Source organism: Podarcis tiliguerta (genome assembly GCF_965153285.1).
Source record: "Podarcis tiliguerta genome assembly, chromosome: 16".
NCBI classification, from domain to species: domain Eukaryota; kingdom Metazoa; phylum Chordata; class Lepidosauria; order Squamata; family Lacertidae; genus Podarcis; species Podarcis tiliguerta.
Genome location: NC_139549.1, coordinates 3,515,158 through 3,526,756, shown reverse-complemented (window position 1 = coordinate 3,526,756; position 11,599 = coordinate 3,515,158). Strand labels below are relative to the sequence as shown.

At 48.5% G+C, this 11,599-nt stretch overlaps 1 long non-coding RNA gene across 1 annotated transcript in view; it reads left to right on the top strand.

Moving 5' to 3' along the window:
• LOC310666296 overlaps positions 1–10,557 on the top strand; it is a 55,168-nt gene extending 44,611 nt beyond the window's left edge. Inside the window, exon 2 of the long non-coding RNA XR_014505863.1 lies at positions 7,618–10,557. This is a non-coding gene — a long non-coding RNA (uncharacterized lncRNA). The remainder of the gene's footprint in view (positions 1–7,617) is intronic.
• Positions 10,558–11,599: the final 1,042 nt, after the last annotated feature.

Sequence of the window (11,599 nt, the reverse complement as noted above, 5' to 3'; positions counted from 1 at the left end):
TATTCTAAACCTACCGAATCTTTTTTTTAAAAATATCCTAAACGACCACAAATGTAGTCCCTTGTGACATGCCAGTAACAATCGGGCCAACCGTCCAAAGGCCCCTTTCCCCACCAAAATACCAGTTTAAAAATAAGATCCGATAGAAGGTCAGATGGGAGGGCTGCTGCAGTTCTTCTTTGGGTCAGCAGAGGCTGAAAGAGACTTTCGGATGAAGCCGGATAAATGCGAATCGCTCCCAAATAAGGGAAGGAGAGGCCAGAGTTTTGCCTTGCATTTTCAAAGGTTTAGGTCATTCGCCTCCGGGAAGTGTGGGAAGAAATGATCAGCGACCCGGGGGGGGGGGGTTAAGCCCAGCAAGCCATGGGAACCAACTCCTTAGAATTTCCTGTTTATTTGCAATTTGAGGAGAAAGCCCCGGTTTGGAAGCATCTTCAGGCTTCTTCAAGTCTGCCTACTCCCCCTGCCGAAACAAATACACCCCGTCAGGCTCTTCACTTGGAAATAAATAAATCAGGATCTTTTTCCGTTGGCCTGTTTTGCTGGTGGTGCAACAGAGAGTCGTCGAAGACCAACTGTTGCTTCTAGAACTGAAGTGGGAAACCTCAGGCCGAGTGTGGCTCTGTAGGCGCTTCTGTTTGGCCCCTGGACACCCCCTCAATAGGCCTGCTTTGCACCCTCCTGGAGTGCTTTTGGCCTGGTCAGAATGCATCCCTGAACTCCCAACTGTGGTTGGAAAAGGGGATATGTGAGTGGCTGTAGAAACCTTGCTACTCTACACAGATTATGTTCGCAGTTGTTGCTCCGCCCACTTTTCCCTCTGGCCCTGCCCACCACTGGCACGCGGCCCCTAAAAAACTTCCCAGAGGGAAATGTGGCCCTCGAGATGAAAAAGGTCCCCAGTCCTGATCTGGAAGTTGGAGGAAACCTATGCAGTTTTTGGCTTGATATTTGTTCCTATTTCCAATGGTCTGGACTTATAGCAGTCAGCGTGACTGGGCCGGGCGAGCAACCTTCCTTCGTCTGTGTTTAAAAATAAACCTCTCCTGTTTGCTTTCAAAGATATAATCGCTGTTTTCTTTTTCCCCAGGTGCATACCTGCACCCTATGATTAACTTGGGAGTGTGTCATGCAAGGGATAACATCACTTGCCTGGTGCAAAAGGGGGAGACTGCAGCGGGGAGGGAGCGAAGGTTTGCTGGTAAAGTTCTGGATCTGAACCACAGGAGACCCCTTCAAAAAGGATCAGTCTTTAGCCAACGGGCCACTGGTCTGATTTCAGGAGGGTTGCAGCAACAGCACTATCAACGCTGCAAAAATAAAGTAGACCCAACGCTGTGTGGGTGGGGAAAAATTGTACCACCCGACATTCCGATTTATTTATTTCTTATTTCAGTACAGTGGTGCCTTGCAAGACGAAAAGAATCCGTTCCGCGAGTCTTTTCGTCTTGCGGTTTTTTCGTCTTGCGAAGCAAGCCCATTGACGGAGTAGCGTTATTAGCGCTATTGACATTTTAAGGGCTAAAAACGGCTTTTTAAGGCTTGGGGGATTAGCGGTTTTGCTGCTAAAATGCTTTTAGCAGCTTAGCGATTCAGAAAAAGGGGTTTTGGAGCGGAAAACCCCCCCGAAAATTTTCGTCTTGCGGGTTTTCCGTCTTGCGAGGCATTCGTCTTGCGGGGCACCACTGTATATATAAACTCTGCTTTCATATAAATGTATTGCCAAATGAAAAGCACAGTTAAAAAACGAAAATTGCAAGCCCCCAAAAGAGCTGGCTGGCAAAGCAATCTCTGTGATAATAATCCTTGCGCTATCTAAAAGATGCAGCACAAAAGGAAAAAGTGATGGGGAAATAGGAGGGGGAGAGCAAAGCAAAATTGGGCACCAGTTCTTCACTGCAAGGTTCTCGTGACAACTGGCTGGAGTGGAGCAAGCTTGAAGGAGAGGAAAAAGCTGGAACTTGCTGATCTCTCAGCTGAGCCGATAAGGAAGCCCCACGGTCCCTTTTCTCTCCTCCTGTCGCCTGACGGAATGGCTGCTTCTAGGCTGGTCGGCGAAAGCAGAGCCTGATGGAATCAGTTGAAAGTAAATTAGATTTTTGTTGAACCCCGGATGTGGAGACACGTTTGAATTTGGCTTGGGGTAGCAAAGCGTGTCCCCAAAATTCCCAAGCTGCCACTTGCAGTTTCCATTCAGTATCGTCATGCTGTGAAACGAAACAACAACCAAAGTCCCATGTGAGTTCCCAAGCAGAAACTGGTCCAGGGAAACGGACGAAAGCGCTCTTCTTCGATGCAACATTCTTCTTTGGTTCTGCTGGCATGATGCAGTTATGAGTAAGTAGGGGCTGCCAACCTTTCCTCCTGTTTTGCCCTTCGCCCACATCTGACCAGCTCCCATCTCCTTTACACCTCATCCATCCCTCGCCAGTCCACCCGCAGCTCACCCAAGCCCCTCCCACTATGCCCCAAGCTCCACCCCCTTTTAAAGGGGGAGGAGCTTCACAGCAGCTTGCTAAACCACTGTGTATAGTGCCTCCGCCCTGCGTTAAACAGCTTGCCTGCTCTTCCTCCCAAAGTTGACCCGGGAGGTAAAGCTGGTAAAACAATACATTTAAAAAATAAAAGTTTGAAACATTAACGCCATCAAAAAAACATTTAAAAACAGTCACCTTCGCAGCTAATAATTCCAAGGTTGCCATCAAAAGGCCTGAAGTGAGCAGGAATGTTTTTAAGTTATTCCCGAAAGTCAATAAAGAGGGAGGGTGTTCCGCAAGGAGGGAGCAGCCACCAAAAAGGTCCTGCCACGTGGCTTTCTTTGGGCTGCCTCAGGTTGCAGAGGAATTCCACTCGGGGCTTGAAAAATTCACCCTAAAAACGGCGTATGTCAATTTCCGTCTGTGAGGGTTAAATCTGTGGTGAAAGTGTTTATTTGAATGACGTTGCTCTTCCACTGCAGAACCCTCACAAAGCTGCTTACAGCAAAATTAGTTGCTGGGTGTTTTTATAGCCATCGCGTCATGAAAACAATAATTTTAAAATGGTTTGGTTAATCCTAATATAGCTCTACCAAAAACAAGCAGCACAGTAAAAAAGGAACCCAAATCGACCCGGAAAGCCCCATGGGTCAGGTTTCGTCAAATTTTGAATAATTCCAGCGCAGTCTCCAAAGGAGAAAACTCAGAAGTTGTCTACCATAGGTGAGGGGAAACGAGAATAGAGGCAGAACATGGCCAGTCAGATGGGTGGAGTATAATTATTATTATTATTATTATTATTATTATTAGCTCCTAGCCTTTGATAGCCACCTCCTCCTCCATGATTCCGTCTAATCGTTCCATGCTGAGAATCATGAGGCCCAGAGTATTTTTAAGGGACAGCACTCTCCACACAGAAGCGTCCACCTTCAATCTCTGGCCTCTACAGCTAGGGACGAGGGGGACTGCAATGTGAAACCTTGGCGAGATGCTGCCAGCCAGTGTACACAGCACTGAGTCAGTTGCACCAAGGGTCTGGCTCACTACAAGGCAGCTTACTGGGTTCCTCTTGGAACCAGCCCTTTATATCAGAGCCATGGGGATGTGGGCATTTGCTTTTGTTTTATTGGAAGCGCCCTAACTTGGTGCAGAGTACAGGCTCTGCCTGCAGAAAGTCCCTGTTTCAGTCCCCACTGGCATTTCCTGGTAGGGCTGGGAGAGACTCCCTGCTTGAAGCCCCCAGAGAGCTGCTGCTGCCAGCCAGTGCAGACAGCACTGAGTCAGATGGAGCAATGGTAAAGCCAGCTTCCTCTGTTCTGTGAATCGCGCCGTCTGTTTCTACCACAAGATCAGATCTCGGGAGCCTTCGAATTCTGAAAGATTCTGCTTTTGGCATTGGGAGGCAGCCAGCCAGGGGACAGGAAAGGCGCTGGTTGCAAGTTCCCTCTTTATTGTCCCAGGAAAAGGAAACTTCTTTCTCTGATTTGCTGACTCCTAATCCCAAAATAACTTGATTGCAATGCATTGTCCAAAGTCAGGCGCTTTTGGCTCCAGGCTCTTGTCCGTAAATCACAGCGCAAAAAGCAACACTTGAGTCAACTCTCAGATTAAGCAGAAAAATAACTTAATAGTATTAAGGTTTTTATTAGATTTTCGTAACTTCCTATAGTCATCCCTTTTATATACTGCATAAAGGTACCCCTGCCCGTACGGGCCAGTCTTGACAGACTCTAGGATTGTGCGCCCATCTCACTCAAAGAGGCCAAGGGCCAGCGCTGTCCGAAGACACTTCCGGGTCACGTGGCCAGCGTGACATCGCTGCTCTGGCAAGCCAGAGCCGCACACGGAAACGCCGTTTACCTTCCCGCTAGTAAGCGGTCCCTATTTATCTACTTGCACCCGGGAGTGCTTTCGAACTGCTAGGTTGGCAGGCGCTGGGACCGAAAGACGGGAGCGCACCCCGCCGCGGGGATTTGAACCGCCGACCTTTCGATCGGCAAGCCCTAGGCACTGAGGCTTTAACCCACAGCGCCACCCGCGTCCCAATACTGCATACTACCAAACTTATCACCGAATTCATATTCCTCGATTACGTCATGCATTTCATCTAACGTATATTCCTCTATTTCATATACTGTATTTTTTGCTCTATGGGACGCACTTTTTCCCCTCCAAAAATTAAGGGGAAATGTGTGTGCGTCCTATGGGGCGAATGCAGGCTCCCTGGCTTCAGAGATAGCAACGCGAATCCTCCGAAGCCTATGCTCCGGAGGCTTCGCGTTGCTTTCGCTGAAGCCAGGAGAGTCTGGTCTTTGAGGCTGGTGGTTGGGGAAAGCAGCGCCAGCCCCACAGGCTTGGTCAAAAAGCCCGCAGGAGCTGTGCACTCTTTTAAAGGGTGCGTGGCTCCTGTGGGCTTTTGTGGGAGATGGGGGAATTCCCCCACCTCCCGCAAAAGCCGCATGCTCTTTAAAGGCTGCACAACTTCTGCGGGCTTTTCTACGAGGTGGGGGAATTCCCCCACCTCCTAGAAAAGCCCGCAGGAGCCGTGCAGCCTTTAAAGAGTGAGCCGCTCTTGGGGGCTTTTCCCTAAGGAGGGAGAAGGGACTGACTGGCCGGGTCCGTCCCTTCTCCCTCCTGTGGGCTTTTGTGGGAGATGGGGGAATCCCCCCACCTCCCGCAAAAGCAAGGAGCAGGTCTAGGAGAAATGCACAGTATATTATTTCTTCAGCAGAAAAATACTGTATTTTTCGCACCATAGGACGCACACACATTTCCCCTTCATTTTTGAAGGGGAAAAAGTGCGTCCTATAGAGCGAAAAATACAGTAACTTGACACTCCTGGAAAACCTCAAGCCCATCTTTATAGAATAATACTGCATATAAAAAGCCAAAACAAACCAATTGGGTTCAAAAATCCTATTGGGTTAATTTTTAATAGATGGGGGGGGGGGGAGAAATTGCAAGTAAATATCTCAGAAAGGCAAATGGAGGCAAATACCTGAAGCAAATACGTGAAGCAGTTTACGCAAATGTTGCTGTCTGTCTAAAAAAGTGGGGGAGAGGCGCATTTGGAATACTGTGGAGGGTTTTGGGCACCTCGCCTCAAAAAGGATATGGAAAAGGTTCAGAAAAGAGTGGCCGAAACGATCAAGGGGAGGGAACGACTCCCCTACGAAGGAAGGTTGCAGCATTTGAGACTTAACAGTTTGGAGAAAAGGCGAGTAAGAAGAGCATGATGGAAGTTTATAAAATAATGAAGGGGGTGAAGAAAGTGGGCGTCCCTCTCTTATGGCCGTTCAATGAAGCCGAATGGTGGAAGATTCGAGACAGAGAGATCCTAACCTGTGAGGTAGGTCAGGCTGCATGGTGGTGACTGGCCCAAGGTCACTCAGGGAGCTTCATGACCAGTGGGAATTTGAACCCTGGTCTCCCAGGTACAGTCATACCTCGGGTTACAGCCGCTTCAGGTTGAGGTTTTTCGGGTTACGCACCCGCCGAAACCGGAAGTACCGGAACGGGTTACTTCCAGGTTTCGGCAGTCGCACATATGCAGAAGCGCTAAATCGCACTTTGCGCATGTGCAGAAGCGCTGAATTGCAACCCATGCGTGCACAAAAGCGCCGCTGAGGGTTGCGAACGTGCATCCCGCACGGATCATGTTCACAACCCGAGCGTCCACTGTATTAGTCAAGTGCGCTAACCACTATGCCACACTGTCATGTTTGGGAAACTTCAGGTTCTTCGAAGGCCAGATATGTCGCGAGTGTGTTTCATTTTCACTTCCTTGTTTTCCTTTCTATTTCCCATACACACACACACACACACACACACAGTACTTTCCCATCTATAAGATGCCCCCATGTATAAGACCCCCCCCCCAAAAAAATTGGGAACTCGGTTTTAAGAAAATGAGGGGAGACGGCCCAAAGTTTTTGAGCTTTCCCCCCCCCCCGCTCCACCTGCGGGCAGGAAACACTCCCTAGATCATTTCCCGCGCACAGCAGCATCGGGGGAAGTTGCGCTCCTGCCAACCGGCTGGCTGGTGGGGGCGCCGCTTCTCTCCCCCCGCCATGCCACTATCCGTGTATTGGACAACCCCAGTTTTTCGACACTATTTTTGAGTCAAAAAACCTCTAATACACGGAAAAATATGGTACATTACAGAACTGGGTAATTCCATGAAAACGTCAGCCTACAGATTCATTTTTCATTTCAGAGTTAACATGCTCTGTTATCATTTTAAAGATGATTTAGTTTCATTACCAGGTAGCAGGTTCTTTTTCTTCTTCCCAAAACGGCATGTTATGTCAGTATGGAATGACCCAAATTTTGGATGAAAATATTTTTTTTAAAAAAAACTTAACTTAAAACGTGTCCTTGACCTGTGATTGTGCCTCTTGCTTGTCCTTACAAAGGTAAGACTCACCTGATTGGCCCCGCCTACTTTTGCCTCTGGCCCCGCCTATACCAGAGGAGGTTACCCAGGGAGAGAATTTGACCCTGTGGCGAAGGAAGGGGGCATGTCAAGGACTGCGTCAAATGAGGCTGGCCCAAAGCACCAGGTCAGTGTTTTCTGCAATCAGGTGTTGCTCTGCGTTCAAGGTTAAACCCACCCTTCAAGGTAGCAAAGTACAGCCACTCCTGTTTCTGCCCACTCAGCCTGAGTCAGGAGATTCTTGGGCTGTGCTCTGGATATGATGATGACGATTATTACATTTATTACCACCCTTCACCCAAAGATCACAAGTAAAAAATGTTACATTCGCAGGAATAGGGAGGGTTCTGGAACAACACAGCTCAGGTATCAAAGGTGTGTGCCTTCAGCATGTGTCTTCAGCATGGGTAGGCAAACGAAGGCCCGGGGGGCCGGATCCAGCCCAATCACCTTCTAAATCCGGCCTGCAGACGGTCCGGGAATCAGCGTGTTTTTACATGAGCAGAATGCATCCTTTTATTTAAAATGCATCTCTGGATTATTTGTGGGGCCTGCCTGGTGTTTTTACATGAGAAAAATATGTTCTTTTATTGAAAATGCATCTCTGGGTTATTTGTGGGGCATAGGAATTCGTTCACCCCCCCCAAAAAAAATATAGTCCGGCCCACCACAAGGTTTGAGGGACAGTGGACCCTGCTGAAAAAGTTTGCTGACCCCTGGTCTTCAGCGTTCACCCAAAGCCATATAGTGAAGACACCAGCTATATGCCAGAGAGCAAGAGTTTAAAAGATTTTAGAAGTCACAGCCGTTCCCCGAAGAGATTTGCAGCGGTGCACCTCAGCTTCCACTGTTCTTGTGATTCCCCCCAAAATATTCAAAGAATGTTTGAATCGCTCCATTGTTTTCGAGTTAAGAGATAGGGAAAATTAGCTCAGCCTTCACCCGATCTCCAGTCAGCTCTGAGTCCTCTCCCTACTTTCAGTTTTACAATTGTAAGCCCCGCAGGACAAGGGGGGGAAATACCATGGGCAACAGGGAAAGTGGGCATGCCAGATGCCACAACTGGCAGGGAGTTTCTTAAAACTGGGCCCACAAAACAGATGACTTTCGGGATAGCTCAGTCGGTAGAGCATGAGACTGGGCAAAAGATTCCTACATTGCAAGGGGTTGGGCTATAGCTGTCAACTTTCAGATTTGAAAATAAGGAATCAGCAGCCTCAAAAATAAGGGATCAGCAGCCTCACCTGTCCCGGGAACAGTCTACGGGATATCTAACAATCTGAGATAGCAGCGGGAAGCAGCAGGAAATGGTGCTGGAATAAGGGAATTTCCCGCAAAAAAGGGAAGGTTGACAGCTATGGGTTGGGCTGGTTTACCCTTGCTGCCCCTTCCAATTCTACAATCTATGGGTGATCAGAACCGTGTGCCTGAGTAATAACATTAACTCCCAAAAAACCTCAGGGATGGGGCAGGGATTTAAGGGCTCAGGCAGTCTTTGGGGTATCCTGGACTCAGGCTGTTAAGGGCCTTGTAAATTACAACAAGGACTTGAACCCGGCTCGGTCACGTAGGGGCAACCAGTGGGGGCTTTAGAACACTGGAGTTATGCGCTGGAGATATTCTAGCCACAGAGCTTTGTACCAGCTGGAGACTCTGGCCCAGGGTCTAGGGTAGCCCCACATAAGAGTCGTGGTGCAAAATGTCTCATGGGCACCATGTTGGGGAAGGTTGAGCTAGGTTTATCCTGACTTCCTGCAATCTGCTCCATCGCAGTGTGGTTTCTGTGTGGAGTTTGGGTCCCTCCCCGCCCAAGGCAGGGTGCAGATTCCCGCAGGATATCTCCGCGGTCGAAGGTCTCCTCTTATCTCCTAGAAACGTTATTGCTAGAGACTTTGCCCTCTTTTTTATGTGTAGGACTTTGAGGCTGGTCTGATGATTAAGTTTATGGGGAGTCAAACATGAGAATTCTGTTATCTCAGGGCCAAAGTCTCAGGCGGATGTCATTCGTCCAGCAAGATCCGGGATGTCCCAGGGGCTTCTTCAGTGCATGACTCAGCCAAGAAAAGAGCAGGGAGACTTTTGCAGGCTGAGGGCCGCATTCTTTTCTGAGCAACCTCCCAGGGGCCAGAGGCAAAAGTTTGTGGAACAACACACTTTGTGAATTTTGTAAATGTTGCCCTCGTACCATAGCTGTCAAGCGTCCCTTATTTGGCGGCACAGTCCCTTATCCCAGCGCCATGTCCTGCTGCTGACCCTTATTGATGATGTCCCTTAAATAAGCTACTGAAGGTAATGGGGCCCTTTCTATGTCCAGCAGTCCTTTGTCAACAACAAATTGTTGCTGTTTTTTTGTGTTGAATATGTGCTATATGGTAATTTATAGACCTAATAGGTATCTAAAGCCATTTGCACGCAACAAAATATGTATTTCATCAAAGTAACTGTTGATCCCTTATTTTGGCTGCTGATCCCTTATTCTCGAGGCTGCTGGTCCCTTATTTTCAAATCTGTAAGTTGACAGCTATACCTTGTACAGAAGACTACTTTCTACAGATTCTCGTCCACGTCCCTCACTATATTCCACCCTTTGCCCATGCTTGCTGAGGCTTTTGGGAGTTGTACCTGCCCTTCACTGGCGTCAAGTGTTTTCCTGCCACAATGAGGGCTAGAAACTTGCTCCCCACCCTGTATTGATGAAGCTCAGATCCATGAGCAATTGTTGCTGTTTAATAGAGAGGTGAGTTTTTCTGGTTTTCCCAGGAGGCGGAGGAAGACTCTGTCTTTTGCTAATCTATTTGCACCTTGCTCAAAATAGAAAAGAAAAAAAGACGATTGGCAGTCCCTAAGCGCAACTCAGGACAGGTTTGGGCTTGTCATACGTCATTTTTGTGACATCTGAATACGGCATGTACTTTTTAAAAATAGCTGTGCGCTGGTGTTTATTTTATTTCCCCAGGTATGTTCCCACAAAAGGGTTGCGGTGATGCAATCTCCAGCGACCTGTTAAATCTGCTTACATAAGAGCGGGCATGTATTTCAAAGACAGTCTTCGGAGCCCGCAGAGCGAATGGTTTCGTCTCTGTGTCACCTCTGCTGGTTTCAGTCGCAACTGAAATTCAGGGTGGGTTGCCCAGGGCCGGCTCTGCCGTGGGGTAGAGTGAGGTAGACGCTGGTTCTCACCTTTGCTGAGGTTTTGTTCCAACTGGCAACAAATTTTGTCCCTTTGAGAGATGGGAAGCTGAGTGCCAGCCCTAGGTTCCAGAAAAGTCCCAGGGTCATAATATTCACACATTTCCCCCTGGCCTTTGGTCTGACAACTGCCTGATCCCTTGTATCCCTACCCGATCACTGAGATCTTGGGAGGAGTCTCTGCTGATAGTCACCCATGGCTGAGATGTAACTACTAGAAGATCTGCAGTTGGTCTCATTGGCCCAAGCCTGTGGAACTCCCTTTCACATGACAGCTCCACCCCATGCTAAACTTCAGCTGCATAACAAATACTTCCTTATTCTAGCAGGTGTCTATTGGGCTTTTATGATTATTTTTTTACTTTATTCTCTGCATGGCTCATTTTTAGGCACAGCGCTTAGAAATACCAGACGACCGAGTGGTATATAAATGCCTTAAAATAAATACTAAATGTATTTTTGTTTCTAATGGCTCATCTAAGCTCAGTATTGTTGATGCTTACTGGTAGTGGCCGTCCATGGTTTCAGTCTTTCCCTTAAAAATATTATACTCCTCGTGATTCTGAATAAAGAGCTGGTTTAAATATGAACATAGGAAACTTGTACCAAGTTAGGCCATGGTTTTGGGCCTCACATGGCAGGACAGAGTCTCAGAGATGCGCTCTCCGAAGCCTACATTCTGAGCATGATCACGCTTCTGTCTCGGCGACGTCTGTGCTGGCTTGGCCATGTGCACAGATTGGAAGATGGCAGGATCGCCAAGGACGTTGAGAGACCAGCTCTGTGTCACAAAGATGTCTGAAAATGTGACACAAAGGCTGGCAGTATCGACACCGCCATGTGGGAATCCCTTGCAGATGACCACAGTGCCTAGAGACAGACAGGTCGGACATTCATAGCAGTGACCAGGGGAGGAATGACCGCTGGGAGCAGTACAGAGAGAATAAATGCCACGGGGCATCTGCAGCAGCAGAACCGGACGCTTCATCTGCCCCAGCTGCAACAAAACATGTCTCTCCTGTATCGGTCTCTACAGCCACAGCAGGTGCTGTGAGTCTCCAACGGTTTGACTTCCCCTCCAAAGGCGCACTCCTCCGTTCTCTCCCAAGACAGACGGGTGCCAGCCATCTAGCTCAATATTGTCAACACTAACTAGCAGCTGCTCTGCTGGGGCCTTCTGCATGCAGAGCAGCCGCTCTGCCCTTTTGCAAGCCCTGACGATCAGCTGAACGGCGACAACCTTGCTGGTTCCAATGACCACTTCGGAAAACCCTATGCCCTCCACGAGACACAGACGTCATCTGGGACAAACAGGCTTGTCTGGGGTGCCTCTACCTCCTGACCTATATTTCTGCAAAATCAGCTGGTGCTTTTTTTTGCAGAAGTCGGCAGTGGGGGATTGAACATCCGGTGGAAAAAAAAGCATCACTTTCCAGCGCAGACGTGACATCCTGTTATGCTCGGTGCAGAATCAGGAAAGAGGGCAGAGCGAGCTGGA